Source organism: Lissotriton helveticus, chromosome 9 (assembly GCF_964261635.1).
Source record: "Lissotriton helveticus chromosome 9, aLisHel1.1, whole genome shotgun sequence".
NCBI classification, from domain to species: domain Eukaryota; kingdom Metazoa; phylum Chordata; class Amphibia; order Caudata; family Salamandridae; genus Lissotriton; species Lissotriton helveticus.
The window spans coordinates 273128683-273147752 of record NC_136070.1 but is presented as its reverse complement, the minus strand read 5'-3'; positions in this window follow the sequence as shown (position 1 = coordinate 273147752).

Here is a 19070-nt window from a genome sequence, read left to right as displayed (position 1 = left end):
ATTCCATTCCGTCCCCGGCAGTGGTGTTAGCTCTTGATGCCAGGATGGCATTTGACCTTGTGGAATGGACCTACTTGTTTGAGGTACTGTCGCGGTTGGGGTTTGGTCCCCGCTTCGTAGCATGGGTTAGACTGCTATACACGGACCCAGTTGCTCAGGTGGTGGCGAACGGGCACATTTCAAGAACATTTTCCTTGGGGAGAGGTACGAGACAAGGATGTCCCCTCTCGCCATTGCTGTTTGCGTTATCCTTGGAACCACTTGCCACTCTGATTAGAACCTCGCCCTTACTGAAGGGAATAAGTTGGAGGGAGGGTCAGGAGGACCGATTGTCGCTTTATGCCGACGATATGTTGGTATATCTCACGGATCCGAATACTGGGGTGCCGGCCCTATTGCACCTCTGCGATGATCATGGGAGGGTCTCCGGGTACACGATCAACTGGAACAAGTCGGAACTGTATGTCCTGAAGGGGCAGCTCCCCGTGCTAGCGGCGGACTGCCCTTTGAAGGTGGCAGGCTCCTCCTTTAAATACCTGGGTATCCACGTGACTAGAGACCCTACTGAATTTATGGACAAAAACTTGAATCCCCATTTGGATAGATTCAAACAGGATGTCAAATTCTGGGCGGGACTCCCACTAACGCTTTTGGGTAGGGCCGCATTATATAAAATGATGTCACTACCCCGATTTCTGTATGTTCTTGAGAACACGCCCTACCAAGTGCCTCCCAGATTCTTTCAAAGAGTGGCAGCATTGGTCTCCAATCTCTTGTGGGGTAATTTGCCGGCTCGTATTGCACAGCCCAAATTGCACAGAGGATGGTACGATGGGGGCATCGCATTGCCCAACCTGAAACTGTACTATTGGGCAGCGCACCTTAAACCCATTAACCAATGGCTCCACGCCCCCCAAACTGAACCAGCCTTTCAGGCCGACAGGGAACAACTGGGTACTGATACCATGCTGGCCCCGTTGTATGACCAACGCCGAATCCGTAAATTGGTAGGCCCCACCAGACTAACAGTGACGCTCTGGCATGCCTCGACAGCGGCTCTGGGCTGGAAGGGGAAAATAACGAAACTCACTCCGTTATGGGATTCCCGAGCTTTGGGCAATATGAGAAATAGCCGGGGCTTTTCCCAATGGGATACTATAGGGATTTCCACGGTGGGGGACCTTTGGGAGAGAGGGGAGGTGATACCTTTTACAAGATTGAGAGAACTGTACAACCTGAACGAACGGGAGCTCTATAGGTACATTCAGATAAAACATGCACTGCTCACTGTCCTACCCCCACACACAGACCTACCGGAATCTTCCCCGCTTGAAGACCGCTTGCTTACGGAGTACATGCCCGAACGGGCAACGTCCCTCACATATCGTAAATTACTCAACAACCTACCAGACCCACTGATATCTCTGAAGGAGAAATGGGAGGGGGACACCTGTGAGATGGACGAACATGAGTGGAATGCAGCCGTAGCGTCGCCTAAAGAGGTGGGAATCTCGGCCCGGATGCGACTTGTACAGCTGAAGATATTGCACAGGGTCTACTACACGAGAACTATGCTACACCGCATACACAGATCACAACACCCTTATTGTCTTCGCGGTTGTGGGGAGGAGGGCACATTTTTTCACACCTTATGGGACTGCCCCCAGATCAGGGAATATTGGGCACAGATCCTACGCACTATATCACAGACACTGGAGGTATCATTGTTGCCCGAGCCACGGCGGTGTTTACTTAATGTGTGGGAACCTAACGATCTGTCCAGACACGGCCAAATCTGGGCAACGGTGGGTCTAATGGTAGCCAAGCGCGATATTGCACAGCGATGGGGGGCTGCTGAGGTACCAACTAAGACCCAATTGTGCTTAAATATGGACATGGTGATGATAACGGAGAGGGCGGTTTACTCCTGTAGGGCCTGCCCGGGGAAGTGGAACAAAATCTGGACTAAGTGGAATGTCTACAGAGGGGATATTTGTGAGCCCTTAGCAGAGGAGGAACAGGAAGACTCTGAAGGGGAGGAGGACGATAGCTAGTACTCCCGCGGAACAGCATTAAGGGGTTCATACTAGTCGCCAGGGAATCACTGGATAACGTGCTACCACAGGGGGACGACAGGGGGGTGGTGTGAGGTCACGGGCAGGTTGAGACCACATTCATAGGGTCGCTCGCACCAGATGGAACAGCGGGCGTGGGGGGAGATACCAAGGGACTACAATCTGAGGGGAAGCAGTTAACGATTGACACTAATCACCATATGATCGCATTGTGATTCCGATGTTTTGGTTTTGTTTGTTTAGTTGTTGTCTTCATGAGAGGAAAAAACCCCAAAACCTGTATATTTTTTTATTCGACTTGCATAAAGCTGTACCTTTCAATGTGGCATCGCCTCCTTTATCCTCCACTACCATTAATGACTACGCAGAAAGTTGCATGCTGCAAACTGCCTAATAAACTGTTATAGCGGCCAGCCCGTGGGGTTGTAGGCATTCCGCTGTGTAACTTGGACGGTACAATAAAGGTTTTTGAAAAAAAAAAAAAAAAAAAAAAAAGAACAGTTTCAACTGAACAGAATCTGGTATGCTGTAAAATAGCGGCAGTCAGGTAAATGAAAGAGCTTGCCACCACATTTGCAGGAGACAGGTATTGGTAAAGCTGGAATGTGCTTTGTACTCATATCTGGTAGACAGCATCCTGCTATCACATCAGGCTCTCCTCACAAAGGCAATACTAAAGTAAAAACAAAAACACTGGCACTAAGAACTTTGTTGTGTGTGGATGTGTTCCTTATGAAAGAGCTAAAAGAAGTCAAAGTTAAGTTATCCAGTGGATGAAGTAGGCTCGCCCACTGCCCCATGCTGTAGGCTATGGTGGATGGAAGAAAACGATCAATGACACAACAAAAGACCAATGGATTTAAAGAGCTGGCTGAAAACCCCCTTAAGTAAGTATATTATCTCTATAATTTTAGTAAAATAAATGGAAAGGTCTTGGCCAACATCAGACCTAATAAGCAGGGATAAAAACTCACCTGTTAGAGTGAGAAAATGAGGCAAAGAGTGTCTGGCGGTGGGTAAAAAAGACATGACGTGGAATCAAGACCATACAGCCTTGGTATTCAGGACACCCAACATTAGATAGAGCAGGCTACTGGTGTCTTAGAAAAACTTTGAGCCCTGGCATGTATTCTGTTACAAACCAAGCACTAGTCATGTAATACATGAAGTAGGCTAGGGAGCCCCCTTCTCTAATTGTTTTCTTTTACAACAATTTAATTTAAGATATAGCAGTCCAACATGAAATCTTCTTAAAAGACCAATACAAATTCAATAACGCCTAGGGTGTGATGAATTTTGAAACAGATGACTGCCCTGAATGGTCTGCAGAAATAACTAACTTAACCTACCTCTAGGTGTACTGCTTCCACTAGTATGGACGGATCAGATTTATTTTTTGTAGTAAATAATTTCTCTTTTGTATCATATAGATTTTGTTATTTTCATAAAACAATTTGTTTTTATCAGAAAATAGTTAATTTTTTTAAAGCCTCAATTAGTTAATAATTAAACTCATTTTTCCAAAAATGTTCTTAAGTCATTAATGAATTTATTTTTAGAATTTTCAGAGAAAAAACATTTTGAGGTGAAATGGGGACAGGGGCAATTAATTTGCTTTTAAGGAAAATTGTGATTTCTTGACAAAATGACATGTTCCCATTTGGGGAAATAATAATAATAATAATAATAATAGGGGGTCTTGTAAAGCGCATGGTGACGCACAACGGCGTATCCCCGCGCTCCGATACGAGCGTGGAAGAGGCGGTACTGAGGGGAGGCCGTTATTTCACATATAGGAGTGTTTTTAGCTTTGCTCTAAATATCGACTCTGTAGGTTCCAAACGCAGCGCAACCGGAAGTTTGTTCCAGCTGGATGCGGCAAGATACCTGAAGGACCTGCCGCCCATCCTAGCTCTGGTCACTTTGGGAATGGTAAGGCGCCCTGATCCAGAGGATCTAAGTGCGCGTGTCGGTTCGTAATGAGTCAGGAGACCCTGAAGTGGAAAGGGTGCCCTGCCGTTAATAATCCGATGACAGGTGCAGAGGGCCTTGAATTCCACCCTGCTTCTGACCGGGAGCCAGTGTAAGGCCTGGAGAGCGGCTTTGGAGGCTGATCTTCTCGGCAGTTTGAGCACCAGCCGGGCAGCGGCATTTTGCAAAACCTGTAGACGGCTCAGGTTTTTCTCAAGGGTACCCAAATAGAGCAGGTTGCCGTAGTCCATTTTGGACGTGACTAAAGCGTGCACTAGTGTCCTGCGGGCTTCGGTGGGAAGGAGCTCCAATACCTTCCTGATGGTCTTAAGGATCCCGAAACAGGTGCCGACCACCCTGTTTACCTGGGGACCAAAGGTCAGATCGCAATCGAACCAAATACCTAAATTCCTCGTCTCCCGGCAGGGAGTAGGAGCTGGTCCCAAGCAAGGCGGCCACCACGCTGACGTCCACGCCGCCCGATCACCCCCTACCACCAGCACCTCAGTCTTGTCGCCGTTGAGTTTAAGGCAGTTGGCAGACATCCAGGCAGCAAGTTCTTGCATGCATGCTCTGAAGATGTCCGCCGCAAGACCGGGTGCGCGCGATAGGGAGATGACTAGCTGCGTGTCGTCAGCGTAGGACACCATGCGCAGGCCGTGTCTCTCAACTATGGAGGCGACCGGGGCAACATAAAGGTTAAAAAGCGTCGAGCTTAGGGACGAGCCCTGAGGTACCCCCTGGTCCAGTGCCACTCTCCTGGAGTAGCAGTCGCCCTGCCTGACTTGAAAACCTCGGCCCGACAGAAACGACTGAATCCATTTTAGCGCTGCGTTGCCTACCCCTGCTATGTTCAGACACTGTAGCAGGATGGAATGTGCTACAGTGTCGAACGCAGCGCTGAGATCCAGCAGGATCAGAGCCATGGTGTGGCCCTCGTCGGCCCCCTGTCGGATGGATTCAGATGCCATGAGGAGCGCCGACTCAGTCGAATGTCGAGGTCTGAATCCAAATTGGGTGGGGTGGAGGAGATTTGTCTCTTCCACAAACTGCATTAGCTGCAAATTTACCACCTTCTCCGCCACTTTCGAAAAGTAGGGTAGGAGGGATATGGGTCGTAGATTTTCCAGCTTTTCGAAGCTGATGTTGGGCTTTTTACGGAGGGGGAGCACAACTGCCTGTTTCCACTCACGAGGCAGGGTGCTGGACCTGAAGGAGATGTCCAACAAATGCCTGATATATGGTTCTAGTGTCGTCAGGCTGTCGCCCAGCCGTTTAGGAGACGCTGGGTCCCGTGGGGAGCCTGACTTCACTGACCTGCATATTTTGATCAGGTCTTCTGCTGACGGGGTAGAAAAATTGAGCAGCAAGTTTTGTCCGTTCACCTCCCTATCAGGGGCTTCGAACTCTCCTCCGACCATTGGTTGGGCGGGAAAGGCGGAGTAAATTTTGGACACTTTGTCGGCGAAATACTCGGCAATGCGATTGCAGGTGGCCGCAGAGCAGTCCTCTGGCCCCGCTGATGAGTTGGGGACAGCCAGAGACTTGTATACACTGAACAGTTCTTTCGCTGAGTTCTCGGCATCCATTATTCTACTGGTATAGTGGGCGGTTTTAATTCTCCTGATCAAATTGTGGTATACTCGTCTGTTGACTCCAAATTGCTCCAGCACTTCTCCTTTTTTCAGAGAATTGAGATATACTGTTGTTCTAGGGATGGAGATGCTTTTCGATGTTCTGCTCAATTTTATGGGGAAAATGAAAATATGTGGAAAACAAGTAGCACTCTCTGTCCTTCCAAATGTAACTGTGAAATGATGAAATAAAGCTGAAGTGGTTTACCCACAATCAACCTTGCTTGAAGTGTGTAGGCCCACCTTCTCTGCTGGTATATGAAAATGTGAAAATGGGAGTTTGAAGACTGAAGCATGAGCGTTGTCTGCTGAGCATAAGGCAAGCCATGCATTTGGAGATCTTGGTGGAAGCTGAAAATGCCCTCATTACAAATGGCCCTTTAAATTCCAAGGCCAGCAGTTACTGCCCCATTTGGAATTATCAATTCCATAGAAAAACTACGGATATCTTTACATTTCACACTAAAAGCAACTCAAACGGCTATGTGAGAGTTGGGAGTAAAATTTGGAATTGCTGTGGACATCGGACCTGTTCTTTTCGATTGCCCCAATATTTCCTCTTATTTTAGAGATCCTCCATAATGAGCCAGATTTTCTCCAGCTGAAAGTTACCAGTAGTACCTCCATATCATTAACACCGGGATTGGGAAGAATCAAGTCTATTTTGCTCAGAATGAATGGTGATGCTGGGTGGTATGCTTGGTAGTGTATGAAAGGATGGAACCTTAAGATAGGAATTTGTTGTGTTTTTGGAGTTGACAAGAGATCTCTGAAAAGAGCTGAACCACACTCATATGGGCTGCCTGTGGGGAGCCCATTAAGGCCTTTGTTCCACATGAGTGTCGGAGGCTTGCCACCATCCCTGAAAGAATGGGTTCTGAAAAACTAGGGCAGCTAGCCAGACAGGAAGAACTGATCACAGAAGCTGGACAGCCAGACACTAGGTCTCATTGAGCCATGGGTTTCTTCTCACAGACCATGGCCCAAAGCCACTGCCACACACCTTACATTTCCCATTTAGTGATCATAGGCACAGCCTTATATCCAGGTTAACAAGAGAGGTACAAGGGGAGAGTGTCATCACGCCTGCAAGATAAATTATTGCCCTACTGCTTACTAAGTCACTATGTGGAGTAAGTGTAGGATACTGTCAGGGGCTATAATGACATCAGGGAGAGTGAGGATCATCTGCCTATGATGGTAACCTCATTAAGGCAGGTAAGTCTCATGGACCCTGAAGGTGAAATACATGATGAATGTTTATTTGTACTCTGAATGGAATATGGCTGTTTACAACGCTTGTGAATATATCGCATGCCTTTACAACATGTTTGTTACAACGACCGTCTTTGTTACCACGCGTACCAGTACATTGCAAGTCGTTACAATGACTTGCTGTAGGGGGCGCGCTGGACTTATGAATAGCATTATTTACTATTCCTTCTCCAGTTTGTGCAACAGCAGGGAAGGTGTTGGATTTACAATTTGAAACGACTTGTGATGTAATGGTACGCGTTGTGGAGACAGTGTTATAAGCACTGTTTCTCCTCTGAATGTATTCAAGATCTGACTTTTCCATCGAGCTGTAGTTCTTTTCACCCTGTTACACCATTAAACTAAAAGGAAACAACGTCACGGCGGAAAATTGGACCTCTAATATCAGAAAAAAACAAACCTGGTACCCCCAACTCACATGTCTGCTATTGCAAACCTAACCTGGCACAGGGAAGGTCTGAGGCTGCTGAATCACAAAGCCACCAGTATGCACTAACCATCACTGCCAAAAGAATACCCACTTTGGTCAAAAATTGTAGAACCAATGGAGCTCCTGGGCCTAATGGCATCCCTTCCTCAGTCTATAAACAGGACATTGAGTTCTGGTCCCAATTGATGGAAAAGCTGTTCAAAACTTGCCCCTCCTCTGACTCCATCCCCTCGTCCTTGCAAGGATCAATATTCCACTCCATCTACAAAAAAGGCTCAATGACAAGCCCCAAGACCTATTGTCTTATAGCTCTCTTGGCTCTCAATGCCAAATACGTTGCCTCCCTGCTGCTGGAAGATCTGGATACATCAGCAAACTCAAAAAAACGGATACCTTCAATCAAACTGGCTTCAGGCCCATATTTTGCACCACTGACAACCAAGTGGCCGTTAGAATGCCTGTAGCAAAGCAGATAAGGAAAAAACTGTTTCTTTGTTGCTGCTTTGTAGATTACAGAAAGGCCTTTGCCCATGTCAGTCGCCAGCTACTCTGGTCAAAGCTCAAAGCCTGTGACATTCCTGATCCACTACTTCGGGGCATTCAACTACTTTACTCTGAAACGTGGGCCAGAGTAAAACCGGGTACTAACTGGAGTTAAGCAACGGTGCGTCCTGCTCCGACCTTTTTAACCTGCTCATGTATGATCTGGCGAATGTATGACTTTACAACGCATACTTTTACCACGCATGCCTTTACAACGCGGTATTTACAACGAATACCTTTACAACGCATAGCGCTTTGGGGTGCTGGATAGTGAATAGTTTAATTTGCTATTCCAACTCCAGTCCCCGGGGACACCAGGGAAGGTGTTGGACAGTAAATTAAACTTATTCCCTATCCTAGAGCGCCCCCCAACGCAATGCGTTGTAATGGTTTGCGTTGTAAAAGTTGCGTCGTAAAGGCACTGCGTGGTAAAAGTTGCGTTGTAAAGGTTGTAAACCGATCTGGCACCTGCACTGGTACCATAACTGGCGAACCACCCCATCATTTCCCTGATCAACGCTGATGATATCGTCCTTTTAAGTCGAACAGCAAAGGAGCTTCAAAGGCTGATTGATGTCTTACATCAGCACAGGAGCACAAATAGAATGACGGTAGACTTCGAAAAGACAAACATCATGATCTTTGGACGGAAAAGTAAAAAATCTGGCACATGGCATTTAAGTAACAGCTGCCTGATTACAGCATCCAAATACAAATATCTGGGATGCAGGCTGGACGACAAAGGAGGACACTTAACTCATTTAAATTCATTAAAACTAAAATCCACCTCACTAAAATGTGCTTTCAAACCCTCTTTAAATGAACAAAACAACCCACTCGGGAGCTTCTGTTGAAGATAGTAAAAGCCAAACTTATTCCCAAACTAGGTTATGGCTTGAAAGATATCCGGGGAAACTGGGCACTTTTTTCAACACAATCCAGAGTTCCGGTTTTAGATCACTATTCAAGCTCTCTCACCACACTTGTGCAGCCCAGAACGGGGTGAAATTCATGTTTTGTATTCAATACCACAGAAAGCCAGCCTCCTCAAATAGCTGCATTCAGCGTGTGCTGCAAAAGAAGGAACACTGAAAATCCTAATCTGGCTGAAAGTTTTATCAGTGAAGAGTTCAAAATTTGCGAACATACGTGACAAGAATTTTCAATTCTATTAAGGACACGGAGGCGAGGATTATGCTTCTCATTTTCTTTACTGAAAATTCTCAGCAGCCAATCAGATAAAGTAAAACAAAACTACACACTACAATACCCATAAACACTACTGGGTATCACATGACAACCATAGAGTAGACCCGTATATAAGGAGCACAAGAGAATACCACATCCTCTTTCTTTGTGTGAAAATAAACAGTTAAGTCCAAGAATAAAGTCGTATGGGTATGCTAGCAGGTTTTTTCCCTACGGTAAGCTTACTTTATAGTCGACCGACGGCAAGGCTCCGCATTAACAGCACTATTTCTGGCGCTTTAACATTAACTCGAGGTACACGTCAGGGATGTCATCTGTCGCCCCTTTTGTTCATTCTTGCCATGGATGCTCTGATATGACATTTTCAAGAACGTCATTATATGCGGATGATACAATTCTTTACGTCAGAGAACCACAACTGAACCTCGCCCCCCTTATCCAGGAAATCCTTCGCTTTGGACAACACTCTGGGTATCAATTGGCACAAGTCGATTATTTTTCCATTGACTAGCAGTACGGTTCCCTGGGAATGTGAGTTCCCATTGGAATGGGGCTCTGATTCTGTCGCATACCTGGGTATTCATGTACATTTGGAGCCAGATCAGATTATGCGCCTGAATTACGGTGCAGCGGTTGTGAAGCTAGAGACTCAGGTGGAAAAAAGGTTACGGCTTCCCTTGTCCATGGCAGGCAGAATAGCCATAATCAAAATGATGGTCCTTCCCAAATTTCTTTATCTTTTTAATAATATCCCCATACCTCTCACACACAGTTTCTTCAACACGCTGCAATCTCACCTTATACGACTGGTGTGGGGAGGCTGGAGACCACGCGTACGATGGAAAATACTCACCTGACCTTATGATAGAGAAGGATTTGGTGTGCCGGACTTTTATTTATACTATCCAGTGGCGCAGTGCAGTTATGTCTTTGCATGGTACTACCAAGATGCGAGGATCCCTATTCTGCGCCCAGAGGCAGACATTGTCCTCCCTGAGAACTTGGCTACCGTTCTCCCAAGGGGCGAACCTAGGAGTAAAGTAGACATGCAAACAGTGTCGACCACCAGTTGGGCTTGGAACAGGCTTACCAGATACACTAGTTCAGCAGTTTTATATTCATCTGCCCTTCCACTACAGAATGCCAGATGGCTCCCCATAACGGGAGAAAGGCTGGTGCAACGCGCACTCACTAAATTTGACATTCGCTCGATAGGTGATTTGTACCCGGGTGGGCATGTTTTCTCGGACACTGAGGTCGCTCGTTTCCAAGAGGCCACATTCATGGATAAATTCGTACTTAAGAGACTTTATTTGGCATTAAGGGACACGCTCGTTGACTTCCCGCTGGAGCCCGTCTCCTTCAAACCGCTATCACTCCTGATTGAGGATAAGAATGGAGCACCTTTAGTTTCCAAACTTTACAAGCTGTGCATAGCACAGGTCCCTATTGCGGATGATAAACTTAGAGCTGAGTGGGAGGCCGACCTAGGACGTCTGATTTTAGACGACCAGTGGACTGCCTGCTGCAAAGTCACTAAAGACGTCTCATTAAATAGCCACCATAAATTATTACACTTTAATTTTCTCCGCAGAATTTACATGACACCGGCCACATTACATAAAATCGACCCCGATAGACCACACATATGCCGGAAATGCAGCGCCCATCACGCAAATTTTGCTCACCTAAACTGGACATGTCCACACATCCATTCCTATTGGGCACAAGTGCCAAAACTTTGGGGGACATTCTTGATCACACTTCTTCCTATACCGGAAGTAGCGCTGATGAGTTACACAATCAATTTTCCCAAACCAGTCAGGAAGCTAGCTGCTCTTGGCTTGCTCTTACCAAAACGGGAGATAGCGTTAAATTGGGGCAGAAATGTCTCTCCCACGTTGCAAGGCTGGTTGAATAGCTTAGCACATTGTAGCACCCATAGCGAGATCTATTCTAGTCTAATGCCCAGCACTGCCCGCCCCAAGGATATCTGGAGCCCATACAAGTCATATCTCGACAAGTTGCGCAACTCCGCTGCCTCCCAACCTATTTCTGGAATTGTACCCGTGTGTATAAGATAGTTTATATGGAAGGCACATTGACAGACACAAATGAGATTTATATGACGCTGCAGATTTTCGCACCATCGTCTCTTTATCCATATAGCATTTTCTGTGGTGAGCGAATTGGGTGGAGTGAAGATATCGGGCCAGTATCAGGAGGTATAGTCAGCCACAGCAGGGACATTTAGTCACGGGCATGTTTTAACATAGGTAGGGGACCCCCTCTTACATACTTCAAGCCAGGGAAAAGAGAGGAAAACGTCAATGCAACAAAATAGAATTCCCTCATGTTGTGTATTTTAATGTTTATATGAAATAACCAAAAGAGTTTAATGAATTTAAAAAGAAAAATATATAAAAAAGTAGAAAAAAGTTTTTGGATATAATACAAAAAATCAATAAATCACTGAAAATACAAATAAAGAAAGTGTTTTTGCTATGCTTTGAAGGGCTTTTTGAAAAGTATATGAACTATGTCATAAGATAAAAAATTATTTAGGCCATGAGGGAATTCTATTTTGTTGCAGTCACGGGCATGTTTATCACTAAATTTGTGTCATATATTGCAGGATATATTGTAACCAGCATGGGTGATTTGTGACGACTGTCTTCATTGATATAAGAACTATGTAAAATATCACGATTTCTATGGTGTGCCTACCAGGATAACTGTACTGGATGATGCATTTGTTTTTGGTATATGATAACCATTGAAAATAAAGTTAGAAAAAAAAGTCCAAGAATGAACATAGTCTGATATCTGGAAACAGCGTGAAAGAAGAATCAATTCTTCAGAATGAAATCCGCAGGCCAACGGGCAGCAAACGAAATACTTGAAGCCAGCTTCAACGGAACGGCTTCCTCATGTAGAGACCTTGAGAACTCCTCTAAAGGTGAGAATCAGCAAACTTTATTTGAGATCAGAATCTGAAATGGAAAGAGAGAGCCGTAATACCACACTCCCAGCAAGATGACTCATACATAAAGGGAAGGGCAAAAAACAGCATGAGCACACAGTGCAATATACAAACAATGCAAATCAGAAATCACAATATTGAATTATGGGTGGGATAATCCTCGTCTCCGTGTCCTTAATAGAATTGAAAATTCTTGTCACGTATGTTCGCAAATTTTGAAATCTATGTCAGGACCGGAGGCTCCGATTATGCTTGTTTAAAGCTGCGCCACCACAACAGATGCAATATTTACAATAGGTTTATAATAAAAAAAAATTAAATGTAGAGTCAGGAGACCAGTCAGCTGCATTCATAATGTCCAATAAACTGACTCCTACAGAAAAGGCTTTGGATGCCATTGCACCACGAGCAGAATGAGCACCAAATCTTGAAACATCAATACCAGCTTCGCCCTTGAGCCAATGCACCCATCTTGCTAAGGTAGCTGGGGTCACTGGGCGAAAAGGTTTTTGCAGAGCGATCAACAACTGACCCCCCATATCGTGGCGAAAGCCTGCAGTACTTACCTCATAATCCCGGATACATTGTACCACACATATTTTAGGATTATCAGGAAACACAGGGTAATTGACAGAAGTGGTATTACATTTAGTGCGTCTGGTGACCAAAAAAGTAACACCCTCTGGAGAAAACCTACGACCCGCTAGATCCAGAGTGCGGATATCCGAAACTCACTTGAGGGATACCAGGCAAAGCAGCATAGCTAACTAAGCAGAAAGTTGTTTATGAGACAGAAACTGATTAGCCGGCCAGGCGTCCAAGAAACGTAAGACAGTGGAGACATCGCAAAGCTCAGAGTACTCAGAACAAGGTGGTTTTACCAACCGTATACCTCTGAGTAATTTACACAATAACGGATGTTCACCAATCCGTTTGCCATCAATCGCCACGTGACCCGCCGAAATGGCTGACCGGAAATTATTAACAGTGCGATAGGCAAGACTCGAAGCAGCTATGGACGCAAGAAAGTTCACTACCAAAGAGACTTCTGCTGTAGTGGGATCCACCTCCCGTTGGGAGCACCAATCACACCATCATTTCCAGGCTACAGCATAACGCTTGTGTGTGTTGTGCGACCAAGCCTCACTGATAAGTCTGGTAGCGTCTCGCAAAAGACCTGGGATTTTCCAGCGATCCCCGAAATTTGCCAAGCGACCAGCATGAGTTGGCCTGATGACAACAATGGATGCTGGGATTTGAGAGGGTCCAGCAACAGATTCCACCTCTGGAGAAGAAGGATCGGAACCACACATAACATTTCCAGAAGTACTGGGAACCACGTTTGAGCCCTCCAGAGAGGAGTGATCAGAATCAACTCTGACTGATAACATTTGGTCCGGGCCAGGACCCTGGGAATCATTACAAATGGAGGAAACGCATAACATAGACCCGGAGGCCACACCTGAAGAAAAGCATCCGTGGCTAGAGTCTCCGGATTCAGACGCCAGCTGAAAAATACTGGAATCTGTGTTGAGTCGGGAGGCAAACAGATCGATCTGACAAGGGTCCCATGTCTGGTTCAACCACCGGAACACTCGAGGGTGAAGCCTCCAATCGCTGAAATCCCGGAGATGTCGGAAATTCCAATCGGCAACCTGGTTGCTGCACCCCGGAAGATACTCCACCACTACAAACAGTTTTTTGTTCAGAAGGCAAAAGTGCCAAAAATCCTTGGCAATCTCCGCTAGAGGTCAGGACGAGTCCCGCCCAACTTGTTCATATAACGAACCGCTGACATGTTGTCCATGCGGAAAAGAATGCAGCAATTCGTCTGACGGGGCGAGAGGCAACGAATCGCAAAGGAACCAGCCAGAAGTTCCAGGCAATTGATGTGGAGATTCAATTCCACCTGAGACAAACGGCCGCCCGTGGACACTTGACCGCAAAGGGCTCCCCAACCCCACAGACTGACATCGGATTCGATCACTACCTCCGGAAGGGTGCAGAATAGGGCTCGACCGTTCCATGAATCCATATGCTCTAGTCACCACAACATCTCCCACCTCGCCTCCTCTGTGAGAGGAATCTGATCGGAATATTTGAGGCCTTTCTGGAGATGGCATATCTTGAGCCGTTGAAGTGCTCGGTAATGAAGGGGACCCAGGAAGATCGCTTGAATAGAGGAAGCTAACAAGCCGACGATCCAGGCTACAGACCTCAAGAACACAATCTGCTTGTGCAAAATCAATCTCAACTCTCTCTTGATAGATCTGATCTTCTGATTGGGCAAGAGGAGCAGACAAGTGAGGGAGTTGACCAGAAAACCCAGGAACTCAACAGACTGAGACGGAACCAACACCGATTTCTGAGGATTGACCAAGAAGTCCAGATTCTGCAAAAGATCTATCGTCCAAGCAAGATGTTGCATGACTAGACGAGGGCACTGACCCATGATGAGAATGTCGTCCAAGTAAATTATGAGGCGAATGCCTCGGGCCGAAGAAGTTCGACCACAGGCCTCAGAAGTTTCGTGAAGCACCAAGGTGCTGACTAAGCATGGGCGGATTTTGCGGATCCACGATTCACGAATTTGCGGATTCACGGATCGTGGATCCGCAAAATCCGCGGGTTTTGCGGATCGGCGGATTTGGGGGCGGGGCTTCGTCGAGTGTGTGGGCGGGGCCAAACGGACGGGGCTTCCATGCGAGTGTACATGCCTCTTGTGTGTATAAAAGGTCAGAGACTGATCAGAGCAGTAGATGTAGAGACAGAAGCTCAGTGGTCACATAACAGCACGGGGATTGCGCTCGTGAAGGTCAAAGATGCAAAGGCCTTTGTCCAGCGTCACAGCTGATTTTCGACGGTATATTTGGGAAGAAGGCACACCTGCCCAGCCTCCACAACGCTCACGATTGTTTTTGGGCTGATGAATGAGTCACTGAATGTAAGCTTCAACTAGGGCACGTGCTGTATTGATATCTGTAAGTGCTTCCTGTTGAGGTTTAATTTTTGTGCCAGGACCATCGTGCCAGAATGAACCCTGCCCTTCATATTTATTCAAGAAGACACCACCGTTTGGTGCCCCTGTTGTAAATAATTTACGATGGCGCCGGCAAGCTGCCAGCGCCATCGTAAAAAAGTTACTTAATTAGCTTCAACAGGAAGCTTCAATTGGTAAAATAAAGCAGGCGCTCGAGCCCCTGCTGTATCTTATCTATTAGAGCTTCCTGTTGAAGCTAATTAAGTAACTATTTGAGGATGGCGCTGGCAGCTTGCCGGCGCCATCGTAAATTAGGCTTGAACTTTTGACCGAGGAATCCGCCGCTCGCGGATTGCGGATTTTCGGTAAATTCGCGAGAGTTCGCGGATCGCGAATTTACCGAAAATCCAAAAAATCCGCGATCGGAGCGGATTTTACACCCATGCTTAGTGCTGACTAGAGGCCGAAAGGAAGGACTTTGTACTCGTACCAGACTCCCTGCCATTGGAATTGAAGAAAACGACGATGAGGTTCGTAAATGGGCACTGACAGATCGGCATATTTCAGATCTAGGCGGATCATCCAGTCCCCATCCTGAAGAAGATCACGAAGAAGATGGATCCCCTCCATTGAACTCCTTGAGATTTAAAACAAGCCTGGATCCACCCCTCTTCTTCTGAACTAGGAAGACGTTGCTGATGAAACCCTGAGGGTGACGAGACGTCCGCACTAAGGCCCCTTTTTGAAGCAGAGACTCGATCTCGATGGAAATGAACACCTGACCTTGAAGGGAAAAAAGCATTGGGTGAGGAGGGAGAGTCTGAGAGGGGGAATGAAAAAACTCTATTTTGTAACCCTGCACCGAATCCAGGATCCACGCATCCTGCGAGATCTTTTGCCAATTGTTGAGAAAAGATTGGATTCGGCCCCCCAATTGAACTTCTGAAAAGAGAATCAGGCTCACCTGAAGGTGCGTCATCACGTTGACCTCCTTGGTTACCTCCATAACGGTCTTTCTTGAAGTTGTTGCGGGATCCACGGGTTGGATAGAAGGAGGCAGAGGAGTTGGAATCCTGATACTTTCCACGTTGGAAGTTATAACCCCGCTGGGCGCCTTGCTGGTAACCGCGGCCGAACGACCGCACCCGATGTCGTCCGGCCCGGCCAAAAAACGGACGAAAAGCCTGCTTTAGGGAACCCTGCGCCTTGTCAAGGCCACTGAAAGTAGCAACAAACTTAGTCAGTTCCTACAGAAAAGGCTGACTAAAAAGAAGACCTTGAGCCAAAGGGCCTGACTCAGAGGTAGATAGCTCTGCCAACTTTGGGTCACATTTCAAAAGAATGGGGCGGCGGCCCTAGCAGGACATGGCACAATTTGCATTGCCCAATTGACAGATGGCTTGCTGAGCCCATCCGATCAGATTATCAGGATCTTTAATTTGCCCTGAGGCTTTAGCCTTAAAACCTAAGTCCAAAATTTTGGTAAGGGGGTCGGTCAAATCAAGTAATTTATCCTGACAAGACCTCCATGCACGATCGATTCCTTATTTAGAATCCTTCGTGTATTTCTTTAGATAGGTGAGCATGGAGGGATCCACCTCCGTAGGGTCTGCCACTTTGTCAGCTAAATCCAGTCTTGGGAATTCTGAGCGCAATCGCGCTCTGACATCCTTATGAAAGGCCTGACGTAGATGCATCTGTACATACTCTAGAGCAATTTTTAATTAATAAATAAAAATGTATTGCTCTGATTTTTCAAAATTTAATAACACCTCTCAACATTATATCGTCAGGAATGTCCTCATTTTCAGTCCATGATTCGATTTCTTCCACACAATTAACTAATTCTTCGTCTAGAGACTGATCCATAAAGTCCAAGTCTTCCTCAGGATTGTTTTGAAGAACTATTTTGAAAGAAATATTTGCTTCTCCTTCCATTTTCTTGCTGTAAATTGCATTAAAAATAAATATATCAGTACAGTTAGGGCAGTGTTGGGTTTAAGTTGAGACAGGTACTTCTGAGTTTTTAACAGTGAAGTTATCTTTGGGCAGTGTATGGTATCAGGCAGGAAGTAGAAATATCTAAAAAGTGTATGTGAAGAAGCCTAAGTAATTTCATAATTATACCAGAGAAGCCTAACTCAATCTATAACTATAACAGAGAAGCCTATCTCAATCTATAACTATAACAGAGGGACAGTAAATAACGTTTTTACAAATTAACTTAAAGTGCCCCTTACAAATTAACAACTTACCTTATTGAAAGGTGATGAAGATAAATGGAGAAAATTGTTTCAAGATGTACCTCAGGTAGGTGTAGTCAAAATGGCCGTGTTTCCCTCTCATTTTACATTTATATTCATGTACATAACCAATCAAATGTCAGGAAAAAATAGTAGAAAATGAAAGTAACATTTTAATTGGTTGTAAATCCTAACTGTTCATATGTGTTTTTTTCATGTAATTTACCTCAGGATATTTAGACAGGGCTACAGGGCAAATGGCTCAATGGAATTCCACCAAATTTGGGAAAATGGTAGGGACTGGTATGTAGTATGGCCTAATCTATATTTGGTGAACATCTCTACAGAGGTTTTTATGTAAATTAACTTTTAAAAAATTTTGGGAGCGCTCACCGGTGCGCGCCCCGGTACGCGTACCGGCAGCGCTACGGGAGTCCTCCATCTTGTGTTTCGGTAGATTTGAGACACAAGATGGAGGACAAACAACGTTGGGAATGGGTAAAAGGGGGCACGGTAGACACTCCCTGACCCCCTAGGTTTTCTGAGGGGGGCTTAGGAGGCCCATATAGGCCCCCAAATGTATTTATTTTTTAAAATTTTCTCGGGAGGAGCGCCCTGTACGCGTACCGGGGAGCGTACCGGGGAGCGTACTTTGGTGAAAAACAGTGAAAAAAGTAATTGTTTTGAGGGATCAGTGGTAGGGTAACCCTGAAAAGAGCTTTTGGGTTCTGTGGCTGATTTAGGTACCTACAAGTAGGTTCCAATGCACAGTCTTATATTCAGGAGGAATATTCTATTCCCCTCATCTGAGAAGTGCACACCATCTCCTCTGTAGATATCTTGCATGTTGTAACGCAAGTTATTGTTGTATATTGAACCCATTCCATAGTCTCTCATGTAAGCAGAAACAGATTTATTCACATGTTTCCGTGCTTTCTCAAATTGTGGACAACATTGGTTGGACCACTTCCATTTCTGTCTTTGGCATATATTGGAAAATACCAAGGCAGTTTGAGGAAAAAGTGCCATCAATTCTTCAAAGGTGTCCTTTAAAAGCATTTCCAGACCTACCCAAGTCAAAGTGCCTAAGTCATTTCCACCACAGTGCAGAATTATGAGGTGAGGGTGTGGCAGATGCAAAAAGGTTTTCACCAATGGTATCAATTGATGACATCTCAATCCTCTCTGGCCAATCCATTTAATGTTCACATTTGGTAAATCAAGGTTGTGAAAACTTCTGGTAGCTGCATACCTTTGAGCCCAGTGGATGTAGCTATGTCCAATAATCCAAACAGAATACATGGTAAGAGGAGGTTCTGGTACAGTCAGATGAAGTGTGGGAATGAAATGGCAGTTTGAACAGTAGGAGTTTGCAAAAAAAACTGTGGAGTTTCAGTGCTCTTGAATCACAAGCAATGATTGGTGGATTCAGATAGTTGAAAACTGAACGTTAGGGTGCATGGTTCTGTTTTGTGAAAGAAGCAATTTGAATGGTTAAGGAAAAGTCATTTAAAGAAACATTGCACTGGATAAGCTGGGGTATTAAGAGGTCAAACATCCTTGCTAAGTTGAATTGCAACATTGTAGAATAAACTTTTAAACCTGAGAGCTCAGTGAGGAGGGAGTTGCTATGGTAACAGGTAGAAAGGGCTGAGGGGGGGAAGGGTGTTGATTTGAAAATAGAGAGGGAAGAGTTTTGATTGGTTACCGTGAGGAATATGTGTGTA